Source organism: Hyperolius riggenbachi, chromosome 12 (assembly GCF_040937935.1).
Source record: "Hyperolius riggenbachi isolate aHypRig1 chromosome 12, aHypRig1.pri, whole genome shotgun sequence".
Classification (NCBI taxonomy): domain Eukaryota; kingdom Metazoa; phylum Chordata; class Amphibia; order Anura; family Hyperoliidae; genus Hyperolius; species Hyperolius riggenbachi.
This window is the reverse complement of record NC_090657.1, coordinates 179,957,272-179,963,780: the sequence shown is the minus strand read 5'-3', so window position 1 is coordinate 179,963,780 and position 6,509 is coordinate 179,957,272.

Below are 6,509 nucleotides of genomic sequence, written 5' to 3'. Positions count from 1 at the left end.
CTGCTTACTCAGGGAGGTTCAACCACTATTTGTATGTTTTTAGTTCTCTCTTATCGTTTTTATTAATTATTTCACATTTTAATGTTTTATAACATGGTTTGAATTTTAGGTTCACAATAACCAAATGTATATTGTTCAGGTGTGTAATTATTAACATGTTCGTGCATGCAGTGTGAGGAATGAGGTATTGTAGGTAGGGAAGGACAATACATGCAGAATGTGGTTGTAGATAGACTTATTGACTGGTGAAAATTGTGTATATGTTGATACGGGGTTACCCTTTAACATGTGATCCGTGCGCGGCGGAATTCAGTATGTGATCTGCGCGCGGCGGAATTTCCCCCGACAGCAGCAGGTAGGCTGGCGCATAGGGGAGCATATGGGATAGTACACGGAGGGGATCCGAGATCCCATTGGACGCTGAGTGAGAAGGTGGGACGGAGAGGAATATATGCTACTTAAACCCTGAAGCGTGGTTGGCCCGTGTCCCTGATGAGTCATATGATGACGAAACATGTTGGGCGGAGCCTAACCACGCGAGCAGGAAGCGGACACTAATAGGCAGGCGTCCCACGTGGAGTGTAGCCGAGGGGAGCGTGCACCAGCGGTGTAACACACGGAGGGAATACAAGAATCAGCCTGCCTGCGGCCAACGTAGCAGGGGAAAGCCCGCCTCAAGCAAAACTCTGTGCCTATTTTTAAACTACGGAATATGTGAGTGCAAATTGTTTTTATAAGTTAATAAATGCCTAACAGTTTTACACTATGAGAAGCCTTTTTATTGAGGGTCTGGGAAACGAATAATACATACAAGGAAGATAATCAACCTGTTGGTGATCCAATCATATGCCAGAGAGGTGGGGGACGACCCGGTAACGGTCCCAAGGCGTTATTTGACCCGTGTGGGGGTCTCAGCAGACGGTGAGTCTGGCACAAAGGGTGTGGTGGAGACTACCTATCTACCCATAGGAAAATGAAGTATTGATGAAGATATTGTGATCAAGTTGCCATTAGAGACTGCTGCATACTGTACTGAATAATCAGAGACTGCTGTTACATTGTACTGAATAACTCTAGATAGTGTGATGTGTATTGTGAGTCCCTAGTGGCGCTACCTCTTTATGTTATAATGGCCATGCATTGAACCAGGAACAGGAAGTCATCAAAGCAAATCAGAACCTTACAAATAAGCTGATCAAACGGATCACATTTCTCCATGTGTTTTTCTAGGCAGGACAATCTCTATTTTTGGGTGCCACTAGGGCAGCATTAGAGCGGTGGGGTAAACCTCATTAGAATCCAGAGGCTTTCCCCCTTCCAAGGTAATTCCCCCCCCCCCCCCTCCTCCTCCCCAGGGGACACTATAAGGTCTCTGCAGAGATGAGCACAGCTCTGAACATATATTTTTAGTCTACACCACGTGTCAAACATACAGCCTACTGTAAACATGTGTGGCCAATAGGCTCGCCGGTTTAAGTGCTTTCTGCAGCAGGTTAGTGGCAAGAGCAGAGTACATTCACTACCAGTTCCCCTTCAATGGGGGAGCAGTTTGAAATGGTCATATCACGCAGCATCATCAGAGATTGCAGGCAGGGGAGGTGGATGGCATCTACTCTTCGGCAGCCCAGTGCACACCAAAAACCACTAGCATACCCGCAATTTTTTTTCAGAGCATTTCTAGCCATGTGTAGAGCAATTTTCTACACATGCCTAGCGTTTTGTTGTAGCATAGTTTATTTTTGTTACAGTAGAGCTGTAACTGAACAGCTTCTGCAACAAAAATCGCTCTAATCTAGCACTTTTCAGAGCAATTTTCCACTTTCCTATATTTAAAGGGATACTGTAGGGGGGGGGGGGGGGGGGGAATGAGTTGAAATTACCCAGGACTTCTAATGGTCCCCCGCAGACATTCTGTGCCTGCACAGCCACTCCCGAAAGCTCCAGCCACGCCTCCTGTTCACTTCTGAAATTCCAGACTTTAAAGTCTGAAAACCACTGCGCCTGCATTGCCATGTCCTCGCTCCCGCTGATGTCACCAGGAGTGTATAGCACAAGCCCAGTATGGTCTGTGCCTGCGCCGTACGCTCCTGGTAACATCAGGGGGAGCGAGGACACGGCAACGTAGGCGCAGTGGTTTTCAGACTTTAAAGTCTGAAATTCCAGAAGTGAACCGGAGGCGAGGCCGGAGCATCACTGCTGTACTCACTTTACACCAATGACTGCATCTCCACAGATCCATCTGTTAAGGTTCTGAAGTTTGCAGACGACACAACAGTTGTTGGTCTCATTCAAAACGGGGATGAGTCTGCATACAGGCATGTGGTGGGACAGCTTTCCTCCTGGTGCAGCAGCAACAACTTGGAACTAAATGCTCTCAAAACCATGGAGATGATAATAGACTTTAGGAGATCTCTCCCCCCCCCCCCAGCACCTCCCCTTAACCATAAATGGATCCACAATAACCCAAGTAGAGTCATTCAAGTTTCTTGGGTCCACGATCTCAAACGACTTAAAATGAGACAACAACACCGCCACTATTGTCAAGAAAGCACAACAGAGAATGTACCATCTGCGGCAGCTGAAAAAGTTTGGCCTACCTCAAAATCTAATGGTGCAGTTCTACACTGCAATCATCGAATCCACCATAACATCATCCATGACTGTATGGTTCAGCTCCTGCTCAGCATTAGAAAAGGGGAGGCTGCAGCGCATCATCCGATCAGCGGAAAGGATAATTGGCTGTAGCTTACCTTCCCTGCAGGATCTTTACACTAGCAGGTGCAGAAAGAGAGCAACCAAAATTGCCTCTGACCCCTCTCACCCAGCTCACTCCATCTTCCAGCGCATGTCTTCAGGAGTAAGATTCTGGTCAATCGCTATCAAAACCTCTAGACACAGGAACAGTTTTTTTCCTCAAGCGGTAGCCATACTTAATGCTGAACCACGTTAGAGCTGCTAGGACTGAAAGTAATCAGCACAGAACTAAACATGAACAATTCTCACATTGCTTACTGCCACTATACTTATAATGTCCTTAACTTGTAATATTCACACTGTCTGTCCTTGTATTGTTTTTGTTTGTGTTTGTTAAGCAACTGCCAAGACAAATTCCTTGTAGGTGCACTTACTTGGCGAAAATAAATTGATTCTGATTCTGAATAAATTGATTCTGATCAGTGAGTGGCTGTGCGGGCACAGGATGTCTGCGGGGGACCATTAGAAGCCCCGGGTAAGTTCAACTCATTTTCCCCCAACCCCCCTACAGTATCCCTTTAACATTGAGGCTGAATCACCTCAGAAATCCGCAAAAATGCTACAGGACCACAGTTTGCGTTTGGGGGGAAAAAACGAATCGCTCTGTTGTGCTCCATCCCATTCAAATACATTAGCCAAGCGATTTTCAACCACAAGAGTTTAAAAGAAAACCTCTCAGAAATGCTTTTGGGGTGCACCAGCCATTCAAGTGGCTTCCTGGGTTACATAGGAAGGAATGAAATAAGGGGCAAGAGTGTAATAGTAGTGAGTAGATTGCATCCATTTGAAAAGCGGGGATTGTTAAAATTTACATACATTTGGATTTGGCATCTTAACAGCTGCTGCATGTCATTGGGCCGTTTTCAAACTGCATACATTTTCTCATCACCCCAAACTAGAAATGGGAATGATATACATTACGGCTAAGCAAAACTGAGCCCCATCTCTCCAGCACAGACTTATATGGCTTCTATAGGAAAGAAAATATCCCACATACATACAAGTAACCTGAATGGAAGTCATAGAAAAACAGCTGTCCAAATGCAGACCAGGGCTGTGGAGTTGGGAGCAATTTTGGGTACTGGGAGTTGAAGGTTTCATAAACTGAGGAGTCAGATGATTTTTGTACTGACTCCACAGCCCTGGTAAGTATAAGACTGAGGGCCCGTTCTCACCTGAGCGGGAATCGCGCGATTCCCGCTCAGGGCAAACCACTAGCAGTTTTGTCAAAACCGCTACACATTGTAGGCATCTCTAGTGTTCCCATTGCCGCGGTTAGCGATAACCGCAACCGTGCTGCATGCAGCGGTTTGCCAGCGACGAGCGCTCCGCGATTAGCAATCGTGATTAGCCTGCAAAGCATGCTAATCGCGATCGCTCCACAACCGCCGCAGTGTCGTGATTTTTTGCGCCATTCACGGGAAAATAACTCCCGCAAAGCGTTCTGCGGTTCTAAGTGTGAACGGGCCCTTAAGGCTGGTTCACACAAGCATTTTTGCGGCGTTAAACGCTGCATTTCGCACGCTGCAGTTTTTGGGATCTACTGCTGTCTCATTCAAGTAAATGGGAATGTTCAGGACAAGCTGTTGCAGACTTATGAAAGCCTGGGCAGTAGATCCCGGCGTGGCATCTTGAAAGCAAGATTTTGCTTTCAGAGGCGGATAACGTCGGGAAACAAGTGCAGAGACCCGAACTGCTAGCCTTGAAGGCTCCCCAAAAGCTAGCTTCTAAACACTGTCGTTTAAGCGTGGCGCTGAGGCAGAAGCTCGTGTGAACCAGCCCTAAGGAGGCAGAGTTGGAGTCATTTTGGGTTTCAGAAACTGAGGAGTCAGATTCTGATAATTTTTGTACTGATGCCACAGCCCTGATGCAGACACCCAGCAAGGTCTGCATTGCACACCAGCGAATATGTAGCTCAGCGATTCAGGAGATATTAGGGCCCATATGCAATTAACTTTTTCTCATTTGTGATATCTGCAGTGGCTGGATAGTGTACTGGTTAAGGGCTCTGCCTTTGACATGGGAGACCAGGGTTCGAATCCTGGCTAGGTCAAGTACCTATTCAGTAAGGAGTTCAAGGCAAGACTCCCTAACACTGCAGGGTGGCCTCTTGAGCGCGTCCCAGTGGCTGCAGCTCTTGAGCGCTTTGAGTCCGACAGGAGAAAAGCGCTATACAAATGTTCGGATTATTATTATATTTTCACAACTTGTCAATAATAATTTAATCCATAAGCAACCAAGAAAATATTCAGAATTATTTTAATAGTAATGTTTCACCTAATTTTTAAATTGCAAAATGCTGAAAAGTTATGTTAAAGAGATGAAAAATGATCTCCTTGGAGAGAAGTCAGGAGAAAAAGTGAATTGCATACAGGCCTAGGAGTCAGAGGCTCAGCACAGCGGCAAGGAAAGAGGCTTTTACCAAAGGAAATCATAGTAATTCCTTTCTTCATTTCAGGGTAGCCAATACAGTGACATTACCAAAAATGCCATGTCCAGCCTCAGTACCCCTCCCCCCCCCTTAAATCCCAACGTGCAGGAACTGCAGGCCGAGGGGTTGCTACAGTCCTGCTTTCTTTATTGCCCCATTCTGGGTTCTGCAAATATGTGTAAAAAAACAAACAAAACAAACTGCCTTCTCACAGAACTGGACAGAGCCTATAGTTTTCCTACCAAACAGTGCCACCGAGCAGTTAGAAGGAGCAACAGCAATATATGGGGATGGACTTTTAAATTCTAACAACCGATCATGACTGCTTTAATACACTAGCTGTGTGCACCACCCGCCCCTATATGTCAGTTACTCATGTGCAATTTATTATTTAGTAGTTATATAGCCCCGACATCTTACGCAGAATATATATATATATATATATATATATATATATATATATATATATATATATATATATATATATATATCTATATATATATCTATATATATATATATATATATATATATATATATATATATATCTATCTATATATATATATATATATATATATATCTATATATATATCTATATATAGTCTTGTCACGAACGGTCCCTCAAAGGAGCTCACAATCTAATTCCTACTATTGTCATATGTCTAGGTATGTATTATGTAGTGTAAGTACTGTAGTCTAGGGCCAATTTAGGGGGGAGCCAATTAACTTAGCTGTTTTTGGGATGTGGGAGAAAACCTGAGTGCCCGGATGAAACCCACACAGACAGGGAGAACATACAAACTCCTTGCAGATAGTGGCCTGGCTGGGATTCAAACCGGGGACCCAGCGCTACAAGGCGAGAGTGCTAAACATTACGCCACCGTGCTGCAATGTAAAGTTCCACTAGTAAAATGATCGAGAATATGTGACTCAATTTTATTTTATACAATAAACCTTTGAGCGTTTGGATATTTTTTTTTACAAACCCCCCCCCCCCCCCCCCCCCAAAAAAAAAATTAGTGACGTGAAAAGGATATAGAGGTTGCCATATTTTTTTTCCTTTTAATACCAGTTGCCTGGCAGCCTTGCTGGTCTATTTGGCCGCAGTGACTGAATTACACCAGAAACAAGCATGCAGCCAATCTTGTCATATCTGACAGTAATGTGGGACACGTCTGATCTGCTGCATGCTTGTTCAGGGGCTATGGCTAAAGTATTAGAGGCAGAGGATCAGCAGGACAGCCAGGCAACTGGTACTGCTTAAAAGTAAATAAATATGACTGCATCCATATACTTTTTATTTCAGTTGTCCTTACAGCTTCAATTT